Here is a 27,151-nt window from a genome sequence, read left to right as displayed (position 1 = left end):
TAGGAAACCCTTGCGCCACTTGGGTGCTCATCCGATTGGTCAGACCAGAGAGCAAATCCAAGCTCTGTGCTTCACTCAGTGCTATTTGTTGAGCACATGCAATGTGCCTCACCCTGTTCTGGGGATAAGAAAGTGAATGATATAAGCAATGACCCTGTTCTTAAGGACTTTGTATTCCACCGGGGAACAGAGACAAATTAGCAAAAAAAAAAATAAAATAAAATAAAAAATAAAACAAAAAAACTCAACGAAAGCATAAGATTATTTCGAATATCAGTATGTACACTGAAGACACCAAAATACAGCAACATGACAGAGAATTCCTGAGGGAGACAGGGAACGACTACCCTGAGCAATGACACCATTTAACAACTAGGTGACTTTGATGAATTACCCAACTCTGTGAGTCCTTATCATTAGCTGTAAAATTATGTTTTGGAACATAGTATGTGTCCAAAAGTGTTGATATAAAAGATTAACTGAGATAACACATGTGCACCGCATGATGCCTGTGCTATTACAGCTTCAGGTATGTCTGACAGTGATCATGAGAGTAACCTGAAGCCAGAACTGCCCATCTGAATTCTGCTTGGATTCCTGGCCCACAGAAACCATGAGAGATAATAAAATAATCATCGATTTCTGTTTTAAGCCACTAAGTCTTAGGGTAATTTTTTATGTGGAAATAGATAACTAGAACAAATTACTTTATGTAGAGAGAAACTTCTTTTCATTATTTTTCCTGGAACAGAAAAACTCTTCCAGAAGGGTTTGTTGCCAGCAGAATTTGTTCTAAAATACAGTGTATTCATAATAAATTTGAGGTTTAGTAAGGCCAACAAATCAGGAAATGACTGACATTACTGTTACTTTCTAAGAGAAGGGGGCCAACCACACAGGGAGAGCCACATGGGGAAGCAGTGGGATTAGTTAAGAGGCAGGAGAGGGAGGAACAATAAAGAGCTTTTACTGTGGTTTCTGTGGGAAGGAACAGGCAGGGCAAGGTAAGCAGATTTAGGATTGGCTAATTTGAATTATTTCAATGGATCTTGTATATGGGGACTATCCCAAGTTGTCTGGTACCTTGCCCTGGGGTGATTAGGGCAGAAAAATAGGTACTTGAGTATGAGAGCCTCATAACAGAGATGGTTGGTGTGTGGGCCTTGGATTGGTTGGTTTCACTTGAAAAGAGGGTGAGTTGTTTATTATCTCTAGGAGTTTGTTAATCCTGAGAGGGGCCCATCCCTCCAGAATCAGCAAGGCCCCAGATTTCAAAGCAGCAGTATATAGAAAATGAAGGATAGGACTAAAACAGAGTCTACCTCTCATTATAGAAGACAATATCTGCATCTTACTTTCCCCTGCTCCCTGGTGGTGAGGGCATGGATTTATGATTCAATTGTGACCTCTGAGACTTGAGAGAAAAATCAACTAGGGAAAGCAGGGGGCTTTGGTTCTGAGAAAGATTTTCTGCTTTGATAAAAGAGAGTCTGCACAAGAAGAAGCCCTTGGCTCTTCTTTGGAATGTTTTCATATGAAGACTCCAAGTTTGGAGCTGCCACATTAACTTGTGACCATGAGAGGATGACCAAGAGAAAAGACCAAGAGAGTCCCAGAGAAAACAATGTGGTGGGCCACATCAGTGAGCCCCCATCAACTCTGGAAACTTATTGTTTAAGCAACATTTCTTTCTTGCAGCCAGAGAATAACTGACATACTATGCTGGCCAATAATAAAGAGCACCACAACAAAATCATGTATTAATTCCTGGACTCCACTTCTAACTATCATGCTTGAAAGAGAAATTTAATTTGACTTGCCAAAATAGCCAAAAGTTACTTGAGACCTCATAGTTGAGAAACACCAATTTGCAAAGCATGAGGCAGAGTTCAGTTAATGAGGGTTTCCTTAGGTGGAGAGAAAAAAGACAGATGGGGAATGAAAGTGAATGCTGTAAGCCCTGAAGACAAGAGTCCACTTCTGAGACAGAGGCTGCTTGGTGTGCCTGCCTGGTGTTTACTGTGCCAGGACATATAGAAGCTGTGAGGAGGTATTTTATGTGGTCGCTGGATGCATTTCACACAGGTTACTGGGAACATAGAGGATTCATGTGAGCATTCTTCTGTCGGTCCCAGCAGCATCTACCAGAGGGATAGGGAGGAGTCAGAGTAAACATGAAATAAGAAGAACAAAGAGGAGAAAGATAATTAACATGTCATTTTAATTGGTGATGTAAGGATGTGGGCTGTAAAATTTCAGTCTACTGAAAAGAGGTGGAATAAATGGTGTCTCAACCCTCTAGAGTACATTTTTTTTAATAGAACATCACTCACATGGATGTATTGAAAACCAGTGTTTTATGTTAAGTGAAATATTGTTATCTTGAAATTGTAATCTGTTGGCCAGCGGGAAAAAAATGTTATAAAAAAAGAAGTAAAAGCAGAATTAGTTAAACTCTGGGTGATTAGGATACCCATGACTAGACCACTATCAGAATTCTTCCTGGATTGAGTCTATTGATTATCTTCAGTAGAGGGGGTTGGGATAGTGTGATGTATTTTTCCCCTATGCTGGAGGATTTTATTTTTCCATCTGCACTGTTTAGTTATTTCATTTGTTTCTGTATCTGTCCCACTTGCTCCCTCTCTTCATTTGCCTCATTCACCCCTTCATTCCATATACTTAAAGCTAAAAAGTGTCAGACACAGACATTGGGGATATGGCATTAGATAAAACAGGCATTATTTCCAATATGAAACTATGCTTTTGGTCCCAAGTGACTAGTTTATTGCTTAGATAAACATAAACATATAATCGTTATTTCCAGTTTAATTGCTTTGGTACTGGTCATACTACCCTCAGATTCCTACCCCTCTCTCCTTGGTAGGTGCCATAGTTTTCATTTCTACTTTGGCTAGAAAGTCCTAGGAAGAGGGGAGCTCAGATGAAACCAGAACTTCATGGTGTCCTGTACCCACAAAACAAATATAATTGAGACAAGAGTTTTAATTTGTTTAAATCCCCTTATCCCACAATATATTTTGTTTCCTTGTAACCGTTGTTCCACATGGCCAAGGAATCAGGATTGAATAAATTCTAGCTCAAGAACATGTCATACACCTCCCATAGAGGTAAAAAAAAAAAAGTCTTAGGTAGGGGTAGGGGCATGGACTATAGTGACAGTGGGGCAAAGACATAAAATGCCAGTGTTTTTGTTTTCTTCCCTCCTGGGATGTGTAGGGAGAAAAAAAATACTTTTTTCCCTACCTTTATCAGTCCTTGGCTTAGAGCCCCCCCCTCCACCCTGCCCCTGTAATAAAAGGCAGATTAACAGGAGAAACACAAGCAGAAGTTTAATAATATACATACTTCCTGTGAACATGCAAAAGGCCCAGGAAAACTGAGCAACTCTGAAATGTCTCTAACCACCAAGTAAGATACCATCTCCAGGTAAAGACAAAAGATGTTGGGTGTGGGGGAGTCTGTTATGGCAGGTGACCAAGAAAAGTATAGTAAACAAGAATAAGGTTGTCATGCATACCAAAGTTCATGCCTTCTCAATTGATGAGTTTCCAGAGCTTTAGTCATGCCTTCTTCCTGGTACAGAGAGGAGGACACCTTTAAAAATAGAGATTTTCCTTATAAATGTAAATTTCCCTCACAAAAGGGTAACTTCTGTTTTCAGAGCTTCTCCTAGGTCTGTTGTTTCTTAAACAAATTTAAAAAAAGAAAAAAAAAACAAGCTCAGGATAATTCTTATGCCACAGAGGCATATTTTGGAGTAGCAAATTCTGCTGCTTTTCAGATGAAACTTGAGGGGAAAGGCAGGAAATGTGGACAAAACATTCTGTTAAGTAGTGTGTATTTGCTGACTGAGAGCAGAGCCAGGGGACAGTGGTAGGCCGCTAGGAAGAACCACATGTGCTGCCTACTGCCATACCCATAAAAGCATGGCCATGATGGTCTCAAAGAGGAGGCTGAATGTGGGGTAAAGGAAGAGGGAGGGCCAAGGTAGTTCAGTACTCAGTATGTTTCTTCATACCCATATACTAATTATGCAGAAACTCCTTGATGAAGCTGAAGGGAAGCAGAATATGCCTCCCCAAAATATGCCTCTTTAACATAGATTACTTTGAGCTTATTATTTTTAAGAAATAGGAGACACAAGCGAAGCTTTGAAAACAGAGTAGAATTTACTCTTTTATAAGGACAATCTCCATTTATAAGGGTGTCTCCTTCTCTATATTAAGAAGAAAAGTTGATTCTAAATCACAAAAAACTATTACCAATGGCATTCACCCTACTTAAATCTGTATAACAACCTTACCCTTGTTTATTGTGTTTTTTTTTCTGATATCTCCTACATCTGATAAACTCAACATCTTTCTTCAGTCTTTAGCTGAAGAGGTATTTAACACACTATAGACTGGGCCATTTCAGGAAGTTTAACTTAGTTTTCCTGATTCTCTCTCATATATATAAAAGGAATACCTGTTATTAAACTTTAATTTGTTTTTCTCTTATCAATCTGTCTTACTACAAAGATGGGGGTATAAAAGGGCAGAACCTAGAAGGATAGAGGTAAAATGATTTTTCCTCCCCTAATAGACAAAGAACATAATCACAGAAACAAGAAGACAGAGAGCATGGCACAAGGGTAGAGAAAGCAGTGCATAGGAAGCCAGCGGGCCTGCCAGTAGGCCATCTTGGCATGTGGCAATGCAACCCAACTGAGCAACCTAAACCAAGGGACAGAGAGAGGAGGGGCTGGGAGCCAGCACTATTGTTGGTCTTAGGAGAAGCAAGGTAGGACCAAGTCAACCAGAAAGAACTCTGAGTGTACTAGCTGTTACACCCACAAAAGAGGGAGCCAAAGGATGCCACCATAGAGACAGAAGACCTGGGGTAACCCCAGGACCTGGACGTATATGGGGACCGAGCCTCTTCTCTACTGCTGAAACAGGTCACTCAGACCATCACGGAGAAAGAAACAGAAAGAGGCAGAGAAAATCTAAAACCCTGGGAATTTTTCTTAAAAAAAAAAAAAAAAAAACCCAGCATACTCCAGACTATTTAATTCAAAAGAAACTAAAATGTCATTAAATGGTAAGATTAAGTCTTGGCTTTTCTCCCTTACCCTCTGCCTTTAATCAGCAGAGTGGAGCTGGGGTGATAAGAATTTTTCTTATCTGAGTAGGGTGTGTTAAATTTCAGCCCTGCTTCATATATAACCAATGAATACCTCCTAAAGCAGGCTTATGCCAGGTGTGGTCCACTGGCCAGCTCCCAGGTTATACTGACACTGCTGATCAGGGGACTTTGAGGGTCACCATCATAGTGTTTCAGCTGAGCCTGTCTCTAGAGATACGCAGGTCTGTAGACAGCAGGAAGCCTAAGCAGCCTGTAAGCAAGGTAGACCCTCCAATCACCTGCGATTTTTCTGGAAGATACCTCTCCTGTTAACATGGGCTCAACCACAGAGCTGATACATTAATGACCACTGAAGATTTCAGCTTAGTTGCACTGCAGCCCAGAATCTGTGGCTAAAAACAGTAGTAGTGACTAATTACTCCAATGCTTAAAGTCCTGCATTTCTATCATACCAGTGTTAAGAAAATAAAGAACCTGGCCCTATTCCTGATCCATAAATACACAGAACACAAAAGCCACATGATCTCCTGAAGTTATTTGCTCATTAACATTAGGTCAGTATTATTCCCTCTGTGGAGACTCAGGAATGGAGTTGGTTGTACCAGGAAAAGTGTGGTTCATCTTAAATACCACAAAAAAAATTATGCCTTCTAGGGTCACTGAAGATCAGGGATGTGTGTTTTTTTTTTTTTTTGATAAGTATGAGTCACTGCCCAGGTGGACAAGGGGAATAAAAGAGCAACTGAAGAAATCTGTTTAGGGTAGGAAGTGGGGAGGGGGTTCTGGCAGTAAAGGGGTTCTGATTAGCGTAGAAGGACTGCAGCTGTGGTAGTATCTGGCCAACACTCATGTTCTAAAAGGAAACCCTGAAAACCACAGAGTAGGAACATGGTGAGCGATCATGCGAGAGGCTCTAGCAGCAATCTCCAACATTTTTTGGCACCAGGGATCAATGCTCCTGTGAGAATCTAATGCTTGATGGAGCTGAGGTAGTGATGCTAGCACTGGGGAGTGGCTGCAAATACAGATGAAGCTTTGCTTGCTTGCCCACTGCTCACCTCCTGATATGCGCCTGGTTCAAAACAGGCCACGGACCAGTACTGGTCTGTGGTCCAGGGTTGGGGACCCTTGGTCTAAGGCGTCCCTTTATATAATACTCTTTTTCAAGCATACCTGGAATAAAGCCTAGCCCCTCATAAGTCATGTGTCGAGGCATCAAAGCATCATACTTGGGGGTCAGGAAGGGGGAGATAGGTTGTTAGCACCAAGCTGATCGAGAAAGGAAGGTTTTGGTAGTGAGATGCCCAGTTGGAAGAATCCACAAGAGGCTGACATGAGAATAAAATGGCAGGCACCAACTTTATTGTGGGGAGCACACTTCTGTTGTGGGAAGTGAAGTCTATTGCGGGGAGTGGGCATCTGCTTCTGCTCGTCTTCTGCTCCCCTTCTTGTGCTCTCCAGGGGACCACATGGCTCTACTTATATCAGAGTATAACAGTGGCATTCAGACACACATGCATAATATGATAAGCTGAATTATGTTTAAATATTTTAGGTGCAAGCACCCTACTATTTTAATGTAGCATTCTAAATCTGGGGTCCTATTCCTAACCACTAACCTGGATCACAGTCAGACCTGAGATCAACCAGGCCTGGAACCCACAGAGGTAGATATAGATAGATCCTTTATTCCATACATGGTTGGGAGTTCAGTACCGTAAGCCACATTATTGGGTATCTTGTTAGTAGTACAGAATCTCGAGCCTCATCCCAGACTAGTCATTAGCATCTGCCTTTTAGCACATTAAAGTTTGAGAAGCACTGCTCTAGATCTTTAGTTCTACCTCCAAGTTGCACCTTATAGCCATCTGGGCAAATTTTTTAAGGTGTATCTAAAAGTAAAACCCAAGCATTACCACTATTTTTTAAGTGCTTCATGATTATTATGTACAGCCAGAAATGATTAGTGGTTCTCAAACATCAGTGAGCATCAGATTTACTTGGAAGGCTTTTAAAGCACAGAGCTTTGGGGCCTGCCCCAGAGTCTCTGATTTAGCAGGTTTGTAGTGGACCCTGAGAATTTGCGTTTCTAAAAGTTTCCAAGGGATGCTGAAGATGCTGTTTCTGGGGCCACACTTTGAGTACCATTTCTCATCAAACATGGTTCCTGAAGCTCTCAAACAACAGCATAGACATCACCTGGGGACTTATTACAGATTTAAATAGTCAGGCCTCACACCTGATCTACTGAATGAGAAACTTTGGGGGTGGGGGTCTAGCAATATGGTTTAACAAGCCCTCCTGGTAATTCTGATGCACACTAAAGTTTAGGAACCACTGGTCTAGGTATTTAGCTCCAAGCTTCTGAGTAGTCAGTAATTAGACGCAGATTAAAAAAAAAACTATATTTTTCTATCCATTTCTTATGTGTTTTGACCAATGTAAATAAAGCTTCATTTTGTACCTGACTGCTTAATGACAGAGAATCTTGAGCTCTGGCCAGACCCTCTGGATGTTTGACCACTAAGAGCAAGGAGCAGTGAGAACAATTATTCAAACATATACATTATCTACATATATATGGATGTATATATAAATAATATAATAATATATGCATTTTTACACAAATATGCATAAATATACATACACATACAAATATATATATTTCAACTTGAAATTTCACAGTGAGTCACATCACCCCTGGCAGGTAAATAGAACAGATATTAGCTTCCACTTTATAGGTGTCCCTCTGAAAAATGAAGTATAGCAGATAATGCTAGCTCTACTCATTACCCATTTCCCTATTCCTTCTACCTATCAGAAGCCCAGTATTGTTCAGGAATATACCTTCTTCCTTATAATTTAGGATAAATTAATGAGCTAATTCTAATTATCTTTACTGGTTTTCGACATTGACAGTCTGAAAAAAATCTTTTAAATATACCTGATATCACCCCACAGGTTGATTTGATTGATCTCATGTGTGCTGTGTGCATTGTGAAAGTTAAAAGTTGCTCAGGTGATTCTGATATGCAGTCCAGGAGTCACTACTGGTCTAAGCCAATCACAGTAATCCCATCCTTTCTACTAGTAATTGATTAAAGGAGGACTTGTGATGGGCTTCTGGCCAATTAGTCATGCTAAGGAGCTACTGGGAAAGGTTTTTGCTGTTCTTAAGGCAGTGGAGAGAGTCATTGTACTGCTCTGGATGTTGTTGGATCTAAATGTGATGGCCAAAGTCACTGCAGCCATCCTGCTGTCATCCTGAGGATGAACCCAACATTCAGAGAAGGTCAAAGCCAAGAAAACTACAGAGAAGCATATCTATGAGCCTAAGCCAGCACTCCTGAACCTGCCCATTTCATATAACTTGTAGTGTATGAGATGCTTAATCTTATTATTTATATTCAGTTGAATTAGGGTTATCTATAACTGCCTGCCAAAGGCATTCTAGCAGAAACATTAATGCAGCTAAAGTCGTACACTTAAGACAAATGTGGATTCAGGTGTTCTGATTTCAGCTCCAAGCCTTTTTCCACAAAATCATACTGTTTCTACACAGAACCCTGGGCAGGATCTCTTTACCAGAAACCTTCCCAGGGCCCCGCTTTGGACTAGCAATTAGAAGGGAGAACTACTACATTGCATCTTAGGAATTAAATTTTCTTGCTCTTATAAACGTTAATTGGTTAATTTTATGTGTCACCTTGATTGGGTAAAGGGATGCCAAGAGAGCTGGTAAAATGTTATTTCTGGGTATATTTGTATAATATTTTGGAAGAGACTAGTATTTAAATCAGTAGGCTGGAGTTAAGATTTTGTTAACCAATGCAACTGACATTATTCAATCCACTGAGGGTCTGAGTAGAAAAAAAAAAAAAAGACAGAAGAGGGGTGAATTTACCCTCTACCTGAGCTGCTATATTTATATTTTACTACCCTTGGATACTAATATTCCTTGTTCTCAGACCTCAGGACTCAGACTAGGACTTAAACACCATCAGCTCCCCTGGATCTCAAGCCTTGACACTCAAGACTGAATTACACCATAACTTTCCTGGGTCTCCAGCTTGCAAATGTCAGAACTTGGGACTTCTCTGTCTCCATTATTATGTAAGCCAATTCTTATAATAAATCTCTCATTTTATGTATATCTATATCTATGACTATGTCTGTATCTATTTCCTGTTGGTTCTTTTTCTTTGGAGATATAAAAAGTGTTTTGGGTTTGTTCACTAGCAACTTCCCAACCAAACACATTAAACTGAGGGTGGGGTAGGGAGTGTAATGGTGGAGAATCACATATTTTATTTGTCTAGACCTGTAATTGAGCATTCTATTTAAATTGAGGAATAACTAAGTCACTTAACAGAATTAATGAGGAAAGAAGGCCTTCAGGAGACAGGTGATAAAGATGTAGGTAGTTTTCTGGATACACTAGAAGGAATCATTTACTCTAGAAGAATCAAGTAATTAGAAAAGGCTGTGTTAATTTCAGGCTTCCTTAGAAACACCAGGGAGTGAAGTGCCTCAGTGAATAGATTCAGTAGAAAATGAACACATTAGTGGAGAGAATGAGTGATATGGAAGAATCTAATGGGCACGTAGGAAGAGGAAAGTTTTAAACATGAGTCAGTTTGTCAGAAGATGAGGCCAGCTGTGATGTGTGACATTTTTCTCTCTTACAAGAATAATCTATTGTATTCCTGGTGGTATTCATTTTAAAGATGATACACTGGTTGTTTAAAAATATGCAAAGCATGAAGCTCTGTACTGAATCTGTCAATGTGGGTCTACCAGCCAAATAAAATTAAAATAGAGTATATATACAATAGGAAGAATGAATTAACCATTCAGATAATTGTGTTGATTTTGTATTTTGTTTAACTGAGATGATGGTGAAATAGGAAGGAAATAGAACAGATTATTGATCAGTTGATCTGGTCTAATTAAGATAGGTGAAAAAATCAAATTGGTCAACAAACCAATTGGTCATAAAAGCTATTTGGTGTACTCATCACTTTAATATCCAATTAGATTACTGTCCATTAATCCAATCCATTCTTCATACTCTACAAATAAATAACTAAATGGGCACCCTATCTCCCTCTACACTCAAATTTTTTCATCTACAAAGAGAGTGTGAATCGAATAAAATTTATAGAATACACACGAAGCATATTTGGTAAAGATGTTTACCTCATTTGCCAGTACTGAGGTGTCAAATATCCAGCCATAATTGTTATAATTACTTATAAAATTAATTTCAAGGTTAAGAACATCCATTAGGCTAAGAAATAACTTATCACTCTACAGCCATGCTACCCTGAACAAGCCTGATCCCATCTGATCTTGGAAGCTAAGCAGAGTCGAGCCTGATTAGTACTTGGAAGGGAGACCAACTAGGAAGACCAGGTGCTGTAGGCATAATCAATCAATCAATAAGGGATTGTAAGCTGACAAGTTCATTGCAATCTGTGAGGTCGACCTAAGGGTTGCCTCATCTAAAAAATAAAATAATAAAATAACTTATCTAATGAAACCCATGAGGAAAAAGAAAAGCAACTCCTTGTGTCTGCAAGCAGTCTGGATTCTTTAGGTCTTAATATTAGGAGCTGTGTTGGCAAAAAGAAATAAAACCACTTATTCATCTACAGGTATGTTTCTGATGGCCTTAAACTCAAGGATATTGACTGGTTAGATAGAAGGTAAGTGAAAAAATTCATCCAAAGTGCCAAATATTTCTAATAAGTGTTTAGAACCTTACTAGGAAAAAAACTGGATTTGTAAGAGAATGTCTGCTTCAGCATCAGGTTAAATGAGGAGTGGTTGTCCTTGATCACTCTTTCAGATTATGTAGCTATCTTTGTAGAGTCCTCTCCTTTTGACCAGATTTTCATAGCCTTTTCCCAATGGAATTATTGTATGGCTGTTCACAAATGCTCTATAGGTCAACCAAAATGGTAATTTGTCTATTCTAATGTTGACTGACCAAAAACCCTACTGAACTAATTCCTTAATCACACCACCTTAACAGGAGCTTAAAGATCATCTCATCCAACCATGCTATTATACTCAAGATGAAATGGAAGGAAGCCCATAGGTCAAATGTACTGTCTGAAGTTATGCAAGTAGTTAGCAGCAGATCAGGGTCTACAACCCAGTTCTCTGAGCTCCTAATTCAGTGCTCTCTCCATGTTCACTCAGCTGGTCAAATTTGTTAAATTATGAAGTAGCAATTTTATCTATTGAAATGAGTCAATTTAATGAGCATTACTTGATATGTTACATATAACTAAATTTTAGAGAACTGCATATTAAGAATTTTCATTAATAGTCTACACATTATGTGTGTCCAACAAACTTTTTGATTGCCTCCTATATTTTTTATTTCCTCTTAAGCTTTTTGCCCTCCTATATACTTAATAAATATTAAAGAGATAATAGTCTAGTAGAGAGCTCAGATGTATACATAAATAATGATTTTAAATAAAAATTTTAAGAAGTTAGCCAATATCTTCAAATGGTACAAAATAAGCATCTCTGAAAATAGGGAAAACCTCAAATGGAAGAGATGACATTTGCCCTGGGAGATGGTAGGGATTTGGATAATAAGAGAAGGAAAGGGCAATTTAGCTGGAGAGAATATTGTGAGTAGAAGCAAGTTGTTCTAAAACAGAGTATTAGCTATTGGTGTGTTAACGTACTAGAAATAGGAAATGGTAGAATAGTGAGTCTCTGCCATTTACATACTCTGACCCCCACCCCACCCCCCAATATTTACTACCTTACCATGGCGAACTTTGCAGGAAGTTAGCTTCACCAAATATTCTTAGTTGACATATAACCCTTTCTTAAATTCCTGGAATTGTTAAAATACTTACCTCAGGATTGTTATGAATTTTAATTTACATAAAGTATCAAGCCATTTTATGTGATCTAGTTACAGAAATACTGAAAATTTAATTACAGAATACTGGTCAATATAAATCTCTAGAAAGAATAAAGGGAAGTAACCTCTACTCTCCTCACTTAGGACCACTGGCATGTTATCCCTTCCCTGGGTTGGTGGGAAAGGCTTGAGGACTAGAAGCACCTTAATTTCTTCATTCATTAATTTTTCCCAGAATGCCACACAAATTCTCCTGCTAATAAGGCCTACATGGGGCTTCCTCTGGGAGCCAAGTGCCTCCCCACTTCTCTAGAGCTAAGCTACCCAGATGAGAGCCTGAGTCATAGACTTGAGCAGGACAGCCACAGGTTCTGACCAGCTAAGCTGTCCTCAGCATATGCCGCCCAGATGTCTGCCACTTTCTTCTAAGCCCACTTTTTCACCTACTTACATGTTGCTAGAATCCTCTCTTGTTTCACTGTATTTCCTGGCCTCTCGTATCTGACTTATTTTCTCTCTAGCTTCATATCTGCTATAAGTCACCATTGTCTTTTTTGGGTGACTTCGATTTTCCATGGGCCTTTTGTCTTAGCCCCAGCCTGTCTTTAATGTACTGTCTATTTCATTGCTGTTAAAATAGTCCAATATGATTATTGATACAAAGCAGCTTTCATTTCTAGTTCTTCTCAATTTGCTCAATTTTAGTGTTTTTACTGGAAGTCCACCCAGCCCTTTTCCCCACATTGGAAGGAAAATGTGAACAATTAAAATATTTTATACAATATGGAGATGTACAGAAAAGCTATATACTGGCTTGGCCTAGCTCTGTGGTCCTCTGTAAATGTATCATCATCAAAGAAGGTCTCTAAACTGAGCTTCTCTTTGTGATTAGCCAGTCCATTTTTCCCAACTATTTTAGCAGTTACATATGAGCCCTCATACTTTTTCGGTTCTGTTCATTTTATTAAATCAGAAGAAATATGTGATCTTATGCAGATCATAGGCCTGTACCAAATCTGGGGGTGGAAAGATATTTTTAAAATCCTTTGAAGCCTCAGAAGTATAACTGTCCAACTTAACTAGAATTGATCTCTCAGTGGTATATACAATAAGGAAATTGCTGAGGAAGGGATCTGGATAAATTTTTTTTAGACAATTTCTATGTTAGCATCTAAATTTACAGACATATATATAGAGATTTATATATCTAGTTCTTTTTTATTCTGTTTTTTTTTTAAGAAAACGCACATAAACATCTAAAATAGTGTCTGATATATATACTTAGTTGGCACTATTAAGTCATTCTGCACTGCTGTTTAGATGGTGAAACAGGGGCAACAAGGCTTAGGAATGGCCTCTTTCTCATGTTTACGATATTCCTAAGAGAAATTAAACATGTGCCCAAGTTACCTAAGCAGAGATAAGTAAGTATCATAGGAAGGGTAGTTTTTGTTGGTTCATTTTTTGGGATCTTCATGCTCAGAAAGCAATGTAGAAAGAGGGATCCTCTGCCCTAGCTTAGCAGTCTTCCCAGTCTGAAGCATGAAAGGCCACATGATTCAGCTCTACAACCCTCAATGGTCAATGATGAGGAAATTGAGACAAAGACCAGATATTGTAATACCTAGGCTTAAAGGGCTTTCCATGTTGTCAGCACCCATTTTGTGAACTCTTGGCCAGTTACCATCTAACCATAAAAGAGGACCCTCAAAACCCCATTTTTTGGTCTGACACTGCCTATGGTCTTGAAAGTAGGGATATGTCTCATGAAATAATTCTGACAAAATACTGTTATCTAATTACCAGTGTGTTAAAGTGCATGGGATTATTTGCATCTGCATTTTTGCAGAGGATTTGGTCACTTGACTCCATTTCTTAATTTAGAAACCTGTTGTCTCACCCCTCCAACTTTTCCCTGCCCTTATTGAGAGAAAAGAGATATGCATGAACATGTGTCCAATAGGCAGCTATATCCTGCTTAGCAGGAAGAGACCATTCAGAAGCACTGAACTAGACACTGGAATTTGTATGGTTAAAAACTTAAACCAGTGGTAATATACTAGATATTTACTATCATATCAGCTTTCACTTTCTTTTTTTGTTGTTATAGAGTACTGTGCATCAAAGGACATAGGGTTAGATTTCATTTATCCAATCTGATGGGACTCTATACTATACTCGCTGCCTCAGTTACCAGCCTGAGCCCTAACTGCAGAAGACCCATTGTCCCAGACCACGGATGTGTGCATTCCTTAAGATGAGAATTTTCCTTAAATCTTGAGTGTTATATGAGATGCCCTGGGAGGCAGGCAGAAGTTTCTTTTTCCATTTACACCTAATGGGTGTCCAAAAATAAAGCTTGGGCAGCCAGTGTTCCCTGAAATTCTAGCAACAGCAAACTGACCATAATCAGGGAGAAAGGGGTATCAGTAATCTCTACTTGGCTATTTTGGTCTCCTGCTACTATCGAATTCTGAAATGCCTCATTTCTAGCCTTGGCCCAGAGCATTTTTAGTTCAGTTTCATAATTTCTTAGAAATTAAAAAAAAAAAAAAACATTATGCCTCCACCTCCTCCTCCCTTTTGGACTCAACACTCCCTGCTTTCCAGCCCCCCGCCCCCACGCTGCCTTAGCTACTGTTGCTCTGAGATAAGGCTGTGGTATTTTCTCCATCATCCCCCAATCATACATTATCATAAGAAAGTGCCAGGCATCCATCAGCCCATAGCCCCTGATTTATGCTCAAAGTTCAGATTATCTATTCTGCTCCAAATCCCTTCAAACGGCCAACCTGATCAAAGAGAATCACATCCACCCGATAAAATTCGAATATAGCTCCGTGCAATAGAATGAAAGGCAGGATTTTTTTTAATCTCCAAATTGCTTCAACCTCCTCATTTTGTCAGGAATTGTTCTTTATCCACAGCACAGGACCCGCTAAGCAACCTTACTGTCATTTTTGTATCTTTCCTGCTGGATTCTGCCTAGGGGACAATTTATGGAGTTTTCTCCTGGGGAAGGAGTCTTTGTCCACCAGCAACTCCCTGCATGGAGCATAGGGTAACAAAGTCTAGCTCAGCCCAGAGCCAGGTAGATGAAAAACATTACAGTACATTGATTATTCGTACTTAACAACCAATTGCTAACTTTGACGATGTGTAACCAGAAGAAAGCCAAGATTGAAAAGCAGTGTCTTCAATGTTGGGGGCCATCTCAGTGACAAAATTAAATTGAATACCCCTCTAAATCCCATTATTCAGTTCATTCACTCAGCAAATATTTATTGTATCTCTTATGTGCAAGGCTCTGTTGAACCAAAGAAGTATATCATTGAGAAGCTTAATATCTAAACAGAAAATAGTTACCTAGGGAATTAAATAAAAACATAGTGTAAATCCCCAGTCCAAGAGGAGAATCTGAACCCAATAAATTTAACTACCTCCTCCTCCAAATTTCTAGTGAACTGACCAAAGAATCTAGTGTAGACTTTAGGGGAAAATTCACATTGCCACTGGAAACTGAGAAAGGATTATATCTACTGCCAGAAATTTTGTGGGATTTCTGGAAAATAAAAAGCAGGTAAGGTTAGATGGAGATAAGAGATAATTAACATGCAGGTTCACCACAGAAAATGTACTAAAAGAGTAAAGAGAAGAGGAGACCCTGCTATTCTGAAGCAGCAGACACTTAAGGCAAAGATAAACCACAGAGAAATCGGCTAGAGGTAGAGAGAAATGCAGAGCCCTATGGATGCCTCTGACAACACAGTGAGATTAAATATCTGTGTATTACTGGGATCCCACCTCAGGGACCTTGGCTACTGTAGACATATGGCATATTAAGTAAAGAAAGGGCATTTGGTGTGTCTGGCTCCCTCCTTTCCAACTAGCTACAGCAAGAAAATGAAGGTGGCATTTTCTACTATTTCTGACTATTTCTAGTTTCAGTTTCCTCTTCCCTGGCTACTTCTATTCCGTCTGTAACCTAACAATATAAACTTAGAGAAAATCCACCTATTCCCACTTCCATTTCTCTGGACTTTGATGATTTGAACAGCAACCTAAACATAATAAGTTCTTTCCACTTCCCAATACCTATGATGCCTGGAAAAAAATTACCAGACAAAAAGCCTACAGCAGTATTTCAATAACCAGGGTATGAGCCAAATTTGCAAAATCAAGTGTTTCCTTTGAAAAATATTTTCTGAAAGAAATACAATAAAACTTCACTATTTGAAAAAGGTATACTTTCAATAGGATTTTAGGAGAAATTCTCTCTTAAACAAAAGCAAGCTTTCAAATTATATCATCCTCCATAGCATATTACTTTATTTTTGACACTAACACAAAAATATAAGTTCAATTGTTCAATTGTTTTTGGTTCTTTGTATTTAAAGATTACCAGTGCAAGAATAAAAACATTTCCTAATAATTTGTTGTCTTAGGCTAAGTTCTAGAATGCTGTGTTCCCAATCACTAGCTTCATCTTTAACCACTTCTCTCTCACAATTTTCACTGATATTGACCAAAATGATGACATGAAAAAAAGTGTGTATCTCCACGAGAGTGAGTAATGACTCTCCCATTAACTGTAGCTTCACAATGTCTCAGCAGGCAAAAGTAAACGTCGGAGATCATGAAATGGAAAGGCCAAACCAAACACTCCATGAAAAATGGAAATGAAATCCCATGAGGGAGAAAGTGAAAATTCACTTCTTACCATTAGCACCCATGGTCTTCAAATCTAGAGCTGACTGGGACCGTTTGAATTTCAGCGCAGGCACATGAGATCACAGGGGTGACAAGTTCCACAGCTCAGGCTCACCAACAGACACTGACAAGTCCTGTGGGCTGATTACTGGGAAATGGGGTCCCATGGAGGTGGGGCTCAGCCCCTGCCAAACAGAAACCCTGTCCCAGCTGGTTTGGGATTTTCAATGGGACAGGTTGCTCCTGGACAAAGAGTCGTGCAGAGTGTCACATGATTTGTGAAAGAACGTATCTCTGCTACCTAGAGTGAACAGAAACCTCCCTCTTCAAAAATGAGCAGCCAGAGAACTGTCACCATATTTGAGAAGAAAAGGCAATTGGTAGGTTTACCTGAACTTTGAAGCAAATATCTCCCCTCACCCTCTGATGAAATAGTTTTGTAAGAAACAAGAAAAAAATTTTTAAATAAAGTTTTAATTTTGGAATAATTTTAAATTCACAGAAAAGTTACAAAGATAATCCAGAGAGTACCTATATACCCTCGCCCAGTTTCCCTAATGTTAACAACTTACATAATTATAGTGCTTTTATCAAAATTAAGAAACCAATATCAGTAAATTGTTATTAACTAATGCCATACATTACTTGGCATTTACCAGGTTATTGACTAACATCCCTTTTATGTTCCAAGATCCAATGCAGGACAATACATTACATTTAATCATTGAGTTTCCTTCATTTTTTCTAGTTTAGTCTCTCTTTCTCTTCTAAGTCCTTGATGTTTTTGAAGAGTATTTGGTATTTTATGGAATGATCTTGAGCTTGCCTGATATTTTTGTCATAATTAAACTATAGTTATGGGTTCGGGGAGAAAATACAACAGAGGCGGAGTGCCCTTCTCATCAGATCCCTTAGGAGTACATGATTGACACGGTTTCCCATAGGCTATGTTAACCTTGATTGCCTGGTTAAAGTAGTAGTTACTAGGTTTCTCCACTACAAAGTCACTGGTTTTCCTTTTCCATACTCTATGCTTTGGAAGCGAGTCTCTAAATTTAGCTTATAGTCAGGGAGGAGGGGCACTGTTACATTTTACCCCCTGGAGGGAGTATATCTAATATGTTTATATATCTAAATATATATCTATAATTATATCTATATCTATGTATGTATTACTTGGAATTTTTCTGTAAATAGAATTTATCTCTTCTCCCTCATTTACTTATTTGTTCACTTATTTGTATAAATATGGACTCATGTATACTTTGGGTTAAAATTAAATTCTACTTTATTTATTGCTCAAGTTGTTTCAGTCTTGATCATCTGGAGCTCCTTTAGGTAGGCTTCTATGTCCCTTTAATATTCCTCCACCCTTTTTTCAGCACTTCCTTGCTTTCTGTCACTATAAGATATACCAGGTTATCTTGGATTTTCCTTGTATAAATCCAAGAAAAACTCCACTTTTCCAAGGATCCCTTTTTCCTTTTATTTAGAGAATGATGTTTACAAACAAAAATCTATGCATTGTCTGTACTTTTTGGTACTGGAACATCACTGTTTCTAGTGGAAAGAGATAGGAAATGCATAAATGTGTACCAACCCAAGTATACACATGTGTCTATAGTCATTTCTGCATCAATTCTATGTGTGTGTATGCATTAAGTTAAACAGAAGTTCATACTGGTCTTCCACTATAATCTAGTGTCATTTTGTTCATTCTAACCTTTCCACTTTGCTGATTTGTAATTTCTCTCTTCAACAGTGAGAAAGCCGATTCACACTACCCACTATTCATTTACTTATTTCTTAAACCCTAGTATATTATGCAAAGCAATTTCAGAATTGCTAACCTGTATCTTTATAAGAAAAAAACTCTACCAACTGGAATACAGTATGTATATACCATTCCTTTTGCTTTTAGCCTTACAGTCTCCAGTCAAAACATGCTTTCTAAAATAACTTAAGTCAGCTCCTTGTTTCTCCCCAACACCTCAGTGAAATTCCATCTTACATATGTAATACACTCTACATTTTATCCTGTATCTCTTAACAACCAGGTTTTTATTTCTTTTTATTTGCATACATTAAAATTTACTTCTATAATGTATAGTTCTATGGATTTTTAAAAATGTATAGAATTGTGATTTCACCATGCCCATACTATACAAAATAGTTACATCACTTTAAAATTTCCCTATGCATCTCCACTGTAGTTCTCCCAGCCCCTGGCCATTAATGATCTGTTTTCTATTCCTATAGTTTTGCCTTTCTCAGAACACTATATAAAAGAAATCATAAAAGATGTAGACTTTTGGATCTGGCTTCTTTCACTAGCAAAATATATTAATTAAGATCCATCCATGTTGTCCTGTCATACAATCACTCACTCCTTTATATTGCCAAATAGTATTTTTTTTGTACAGATGTACCACAGTTTATTCATTTACCTTTAGAAAGACATATTGCTTGTTTCCAGTTTTTGGAAATTATGGGTAAAGCTGCAATAAATATTGGCATACGGGTTTTTGCATGAATGTATTTTTTTAATTTGCCTAGGTAAAAATCTAGGTGTAGTATTGCTGGGTTATATGGTAACTATATGTTGAACTTTATAAAAACTTAAATTAGTAAATTAGGCTATTAATTTGTGAAATCCCTTCAGAGAATAGATGAAGAATATAAGAGATGAATATTATTAGAGAAAAATAATCAACTGAATACATTCAGTTAATCTAATAAATATTTTTTGCATAAAATAATGTCTCCTAAATTTAAGAGCAGACACAAGCTATACAAATGATCATAAAGTCCCTTACCCGAATTAGAGAACAAGAGACCAGGGAAATTCAACTGATTCAAGAACTGTTTCCAAAAACAATCCATATATTTGTTTGAGCTGGTGCTATTCTGAAAGACAGCTCTTTAATAAATATAAAACATTTCTCATGGTTATAGCTATATTTATAGCTCATTGTGAGCAAATTTTTATAATTTATATTTTACCATAAAATTACTTATTTTATCCATATTTTAAATATATCAGGATAGATTTGTACAAACACTTCACACTTTCATTGAGTTTCTCTGTATTGCTTTCCTTATATATTTGTTTTCTTCTTTGTTTTTATTTATTTGAATTTTTACTTTATGTTTTATTTTCTTATTTATTTCCTGATTAGGATAATATGAACACTTTTACTATTTACTTATTTGTAGAAACAGTATTTTCAAAACTCAAGTACCAGATAAGTCATACATTAAATAGTACCAAACATATTATAAAAAAGGAAGTTTTTAAGTTTCTAGATATATTATAACTGAGTCAACAATTTGTCAAGGCAGGGAAAGAGAAGTTTTTCATTAATTTTACTTATAAGTATAAATACAAACATTCTAAATTAAACAAACTGACACCAGGAGTGTACTAATAGTAATATACATCACGATCAGGCAAAATTAACTACAGGATTATATTAGAGATTGTGGTAATTTAATCATGACATTATTAATTGAAGAAAGAGATAGTCCATCTCCCCAGAGGCTGAAGTGCATTTGATAAAATGCAAAATCCATTTGCAATAGAGTAAAACTTTTAATAAACTTGATGTGATTGAGAATATATGAAACTATATACCAAGATCAAGAGCTTACTTGCAAGTGAAACCCTGGAAGTATTTCCACTAAATCAACAAAGAACCTGTGCCTGCTATTATCTTTGTATTTTACTTTGGAAACAATAAAAAAAATACAATAAGAAAAGAAAGAAAATAAAATTTGGAGCCAAAAAATCACATTAGTTAATAATGTTCATTCCTATATATACATAATTAAATTTTCCATTTAAGGGAAGGATTATATCAGTGTTTCAAATCTTTGAGCATCAGCTTGCATCATGTATTATTTCCTCCAGGGCTCAATAATTTGAGAAATTGGTAAATGTACATTAGGGCAAGATGACTAGGAAAGTGTAGAAAAGTGAAGTTCAGTTGTATGCATTCACTAAATCTGTCACTTGAGAATTTGTAAAATGAAGCTATTTCCCACTTCCTTAAGGTTGTTATTCAAATTTCATCTTATTAGGCAGTCCTTCCCTGATTACCACATCTAAAATACCATCCCCCTGCCCCTCTGGTACTTTCTAGCCCCTTATCCTGCTTTATTATTTTTCTGCATAATAATTATCATTACCTGACATACAAATACACATCTTTTTACTTGATGATTGTATTGCCTAATAAACCTTATCCCACCACTGCTTCCAAACACACTGGAAGCTAAGATCTGTAAGAGTAGTAAGTAAGTGAGCTCTGCAGATATCTGAAAGAAGACAATTGCATCTTCTTAAAGGAAATAGCAGGTGAATACCCTCGAGGTGAACAAGGAACAATCTAGGGAGCAGTGTGCCCAGTATGGAATGAGCCAAGGAGAGTTTTTTGGGACATGAGATCACAAAAGTGTCCAGTGGCAAGTTTTTGTGGGTCCTTGTAACCAATGGTGAGAGACTTAGAACTTAATCTAAATAAGATGGGAAACGTTTTTTCAAGTAGAGAAGCGATGTCATCTAATGGGTGTTAACACTGCCTTCTATATACAGAATAGGCTGTCAGAGGAGGGAACATTTAGAAGAGTATTAAATTAGTTCTAGTGAGACTTTTGTGGTAGCAGTGGTGGTGGTGAGAAGTGGCCGACTTTGTGATATATTCTTAAGAGAGAATTGGGTTGAATGCTGAGTATGTAAAAAGAAAGATGTCAAATATGACGCTAAGGTTTTGGGTCTCAGCAACCAAAAGAATCATGCTACCATTTATTGAGATACTAAAGACTAGTAAAGGCACCAGCTGTGTGTATTCATTTGTTCTTGTTTTCATATGAGGAGAGGTAGGCAGAAATCATGTGTGATGCTATAGGCATGTTAAGTTTGAGATGTTTATGACACATCCAAATGGAGATATCCAAAAGACCATTGGATATACCAAGCTTAAGTTGAGTGAAGTAGTTTGACACTGAGATATAAATTTAGGGGTTATCAGCTTCTAGATATAAGACCATGAGAGTGGATAAAGTCACCCAGGGGTGAGTGAGATGAGAAAGGAAGTCCAACAACAAAGCCCATAGAAATTGGGAAGAGGAGGTAGCATCTCACAAGACTGAAAAGGAGGGAATCAAGGAGCATGTGGCGTCCTGGAAGTTAGTGAAGAAAGTATCTCAGAGGAGGGAGAGATTAACTGCATTGAATGTTACTGATACATTTGGGAAGACAAAGACAAAAAAATGACCATTAGATTTGGCAATGTAAAGATTGTTGACCTGAGAAAATAAATTTTAGTGGAGTGGTCTGATTGGCGTAGATTGGAGTGAGGATGGTAGGAGAGGCTGTGGATATAGCAACTATGGAGAACTCTTCAGAGTAGGTCACTGTAGGGGCTTGTAGAGGAACAGGACAATAACTGGTGAAGTCTGTATGGTCCCCAGAGGCTTTTTATAAGACAAGAGATGCAATATTTTATATGCTGAATGTAATGAGCCAGTATATGGGGAAAACTGATGATAAAGGAGAAAGAAGAGTAACAGTTGCAAAGGCAACTCTTAATTAGGCAAGGAATTCAGTGGACAAATGGGAAAACCTTTGATCGGAAAACAGATATTTCGCCCTTAACATCAGGAATAAAGATGGAGTGTATAGGCAGAGGTACAGATAGGTGGGTACAGTATAAGGGTATCTCATGTGATTGCTTCTGTTCTCCAAGAAAAAGGAGGAGACATTGAAGGTCTGAAGAAGGAAATATGAAATAGTCATGCTGGAGATTGGGAGCTAGAATTGACTAAAGTAATGTAAGGTCATTTACTCATTTAACATTTAAGGTTATACATTCAAAATGGAATGAGTCAGCATTGTTCCCTGCTTCTTTATAGCCTTGTGAGTTTACATAGAGACAAGCTCGACATTATGTCATAACTGAGGCAGAGAGATTAATTGGTTCTTCAAGTGCCATGCATAGTTAGTGGTAGAACTTGGATTTTCTAATTTGTATTTAGGTTCTGCCTTGCATAAACATTTTAAAACCATAGGAATGCTGTCCATACATTTCTTTTACTTTTGTTGCATTTCCCTTACTGTTTTATACTACTCAATTTTCTTATCCAGAGAGTAGAAAGTAGACAGACCGCTCAAAGTAATGATATTTCCTGTATCATTACCACTATTTTCAACTTTCTTTGGGGTTATTTTGTGCAAGGTAACTATAATATATAGCACAAGCAAGAAGTCCCTAATCACCATTTATGGCATTATTCTAAATTCCAAGTTCCAAATCATTGGCTTTGAAATAAACCATTAGCATTTTAAATTCATGGATAAGAGATCTCTATATATGAAAAATGCAGTTACACTCAAATGCCCACTACATCATGATTCTGGCTCCTTTCCAACATATTATCTTCATCCATTTTGGCTAGTATATCTCTTTCCACTTCTCTAAATAGTCCAGACTAGCCTGCAGCCCAGATATCTGAGGCTGTACTTGAGGCTATATAAAATTCCTCTGTATGGTTCTTTCTGGTCTGAAAAAATCCATTTACTAACTTGTGCTGAGCAATTAGTATTAACCGAAAGGCATATTTTCATTAACTTTCATTCTTTCATTGTAAAATGATCTTTCATACATATCATTTTTTCTCTAATGCTTAAATGCAAAAGAGATAGCAGTTCCACAGCTTTATGTGCATCATGAAGAATAGGCTGTGGTTTGTGATGAGGATGACAAAGATGCTCCTAAGTATCATAATGAATGTTTTTTATTTTGCACGTGAGGAAATTCAACCGGTTAGCTAGGACTTGAATCCAGGTCTAGAAGGCTGTGGGGGTGGGGCACAACCCACTTTCCTGGGCTGCTGGCCCTGGAATAAATTTTTTAATTATTAAAAAAGAATGAGCCTCAGGGTAAACATATAAGATAAACCACAGGCTTTAGAGTAAAAATGTGGTGGATAACACATAGGCTTTAGGGTAAAATGTGGAGGGTAAAGGAACATTTATGGGAACAATGTGCATATCTTACTTCCTCTGCTTAACATTCCTGCAGTGCTCACATAACGTCCAATGTAACCAGCTAAACTGAATACAAAGGACAACGAGCTTGCTTCCAGAAGCTGTTCATTAATAGTACATGCTCAATAATGTCTTTTTCATAACTTTTAATTTGGGGTATGTCAAATATATTTTGCTCCCTACTTAGTACCAATAGAAAAAGAGTAAGAGAACAGAGATTTTAAAGGACAGAGAAAGAGCTCAAATGACTGTATGTGAGTTTAAATGAAAGGTAATGGCTGATTGGACTTTGAGGAGATGGTGCTCTTCACCTCATTAATAGGAGTTCATGCCTTACTCCAGGCTGTCTCTGCAGTGGTGTCTGAGTGCTTTTCAGAACACACACACACACACACACACACACACACACACACACACACACACATATAAGCAACCAGAACTCTTTAAAATTAAATTTTGCACAGATCCTCAATATATAAAATAGAAAAAAAGCAGGATTTATCATTAACTATTCGTAAGTTCAAATTTATCCCACTAATGAAAGAATGAGGTTATTATGTTAAAAGAAAAAAAAATATTTAAAATCTAAGCCAAAAGTCATGTTGCCCTGATATATCAGCTTTAGCAACCAATATGTCTCCATATTTTGGGTGGTCGTGAAGGAAAATCCAAAATTCCATAGACAAATCACTAAATGACAGATTCGTTTGTTTGCTTGTTTTTTTGTTTGTTCGTTTTTGATATCTTTAGTCAACAGTCTCCACAGTCTTCGATGAAGCTGTCCAGAAGCTAAAAGAGGAGTAACAGAAAGTTAAATAACAATGTTGAAAATTTACTTACCTTCCTTATTTCTTTTTTAAAGAAGTAAGAAAGTTAGATGACAAGCACCCAAAACTTCTACAAAAAATTAATGATACAATATCATTTGCATTCTTACCAGAGTGGGCACGTGTGGGTTGGACTCTTATTTAAAAGTTTGATTCTAAGATATGATGTGCCTTATCAAAGACATATCTATAGCATGTTCACATATAAGCCAAGAGATGGTAGGACCTGCCTCATGCAGAGTAATGAGGAGACATGGGAGCACAAACTAATGCACCGAGCTCTATTTTGTTGTAGTTGACATATAGTTTGAAAAAAGTTATTCAGCAACTCAATTAATTCAAAAATAGTTAAATCATTAAAAAATGAAACCCAAGACACAGATGCACACTTGGGTGATATTGTAGGCTCGGTTTCATACCACCACAATAAAGCAAGTATTGCAGTAAAGTGAATATTAATCTTTATTTCTGCTGGAGGATCACCTTCTATTTGTAAAATACGTAACATCTGTGAGGCGCAATAAAGCGAAGCACAATAAAATGAGGTATGCCAATATACTTGTAAAATAGCCTCCATAAAACAGGTGGAGGAGCCTCTGGCAGGAGGCTTTTGGTAATGGAGCTAATATTCCAAGGTCAGAATCATCTCAAGTGCTGTCAGCTAGGAGGTGAAGGCCCTGTTTGGCCTCTAAGCAACACTGCTTTTTTTTTTTTTTTTATCTCACCATTTGTACAACGCCTGAGCTGTGTAGCTATGAAGGAGAGCAAAGCTAAGGTGTACTGGGAAACAGGTGGGAGGAGAAATACCCCAGGCCTGCCCACCTCGAAGTTTTCTGACTTAAAGGAAACAAAAGAGTCGTAGGCAAGACCCACAGAAAAAAGTTCGAAAAGAAATGAAGTGGCTTTTAAAAGAGGTATGACTTTAAGGATGTGGCCATAAGTGCATTTGACTGAGCTGATACTAGGCAAGGAATCAAAAACACTGATAGAGCTAGAATTAGAATCTCAGTTCTGACTCCTAATCTAATGTTAACATGATAATTGTGGGCAAGCAACACTGCTGGAGCTTGCGTCTATAACTCATTATTAGGTTAACTTAAATTCCCACTCTCTCAGTTTGTCTCTAAAAGCAAACCTGAGATAAGAGAGTTTATGTGGGATATGATCCCAGGAAGCAAGAATGAAGGAGCAGGAAGAGTGACACAGGAAGGAAAAAAACAACAACATAGGGCAGGCAAGAGGAGACTAAAACCTCTATGACCTTCTGGAATGCATATAAAATGCTTCTAGAATGACCCACCAGAAGGACAGGGTCTAGAACCTTTATCCACTAAATTCTGCCCCCTCTCATCAGTGGAGGGTTGCCTCCTGGGATGTTGCTTAGGTACAAAGTGGCTGCACCTGCCCAGGCCCACCAGGAGTGATGCTTCAAAGTAGTCTCCAGAAAAAACTTCAGTGCACTGGCAAGAGATAAATCTGACCTTAGAACTCTGTGCGTTGAAATTTGGCTGATATTAGAGGTGGGCCAAAGAGTTGCACTGGGGGCAACAGACATGCTTGTTACACCACCTAATTTTAATGGGGTCTAGAGAGTCCCATGAGCAGATACACTGGGCTTCACCATTATATGTCAGTCATAAGTCACCAAACCTGTTTTTGGTGGTTCTTGACAAAGGCACCTATTCATTCGTTCATTCATTCATGCCTTAGTTATGTTTCGAATGTCTGCCAAATGCCTGGAATTGTTCTAGGCACTAAGGCTACAGCAGTGAACAAAACACACAAATCCTTCCCTGTCATCATGGAGGAAGACACACAAAGAAACAAACAAATGAAATATATAGTTTGTCATATGGCCATAAGTACCAGGGAGAAAAATAAAGCAGGGGTGCTAAAAGAGTGTTTCAGGAAGGCAGGAAGATGAACAAAGGAGACCTGGTATTTCATCAAGCTCGAATCTATTTACCTTAGTAAATTACCCCCATCTGGCTGCTTCTCAGAAAACCAATAAACAAGTTTATAGAAAAATATAACTCTTTCTGTGTTGTCTCATTTAAAGATATTGGCTTATATTCAGGCAGATTCTGCACACAGGAATTGACACAAACCTCAATGTGAATCTATGTGCAAATTCTCCAAAGAGTCAAGAGGTTTAACACCCCCACATCTACAGCCACCTGAGCCTTTTTTGCATTTTTAGTTCATCCTGCAAAAAATGCACATCTCACACATTAATTATCAGTGAATATCGAGCTTTCTTTCTATGCTGAGGTCAAGCCTGGTCTCAGGCTCTCCTGAAAGTCACAAGTTCATTGTAGATTTAGTTATGATCAATACTTGCAAAACCATGGTAAATGATACAGATGAGGACATGAGGTGGACTTTGTATGTGATGCCAGTTAAAAATTTGAAGAAGGGCAGATTAAATCACAAAAATTTTCAAAAGAGCTGGATTATGAGACTTTTAAAGAATAAACTTTAGCAGAAGAGGTTGACAACATTCTGTCATGTGGGGCACTGAAC

General features: G+C 37.8%; 1 pseudogene; it reads left to right on the top strand.

Annotated features, from left to right (window-relative positions):
- The first annotated feature begins 10,459 nt into the window (after positions 1–10,459).
- LOC118604838 lies at positions 10,460–10,578 on the top strand (annotated as a pseudogene).
- The last annotated feature ends 16,573 nt before the right edge of the window (positions 10,579–27,151 follow it).

Source organism: Rousettus aegyptiacus, unplaced genomic scaffold (assembly GCF_014176215.1).
Source record: "Rousettus aegyptiacus isolate mRouAeg1 unplaced genomic scaffold, mRouAeg1.p scaffold_m13_p_6, whole genome shotgun sequence".
Taxonomy (NCBI): Eukaryota; Metazoa; Chordata; class Mammalia; order Chiroptera; family Pteropodidae; genus Rousettus; species Rousettus aegyptiacus.
The sequence above is the reverse complement of the archived record's forward strand: the minus strand, read 5'-3'. Positions and strand labels throughout refer to the sequence as shown.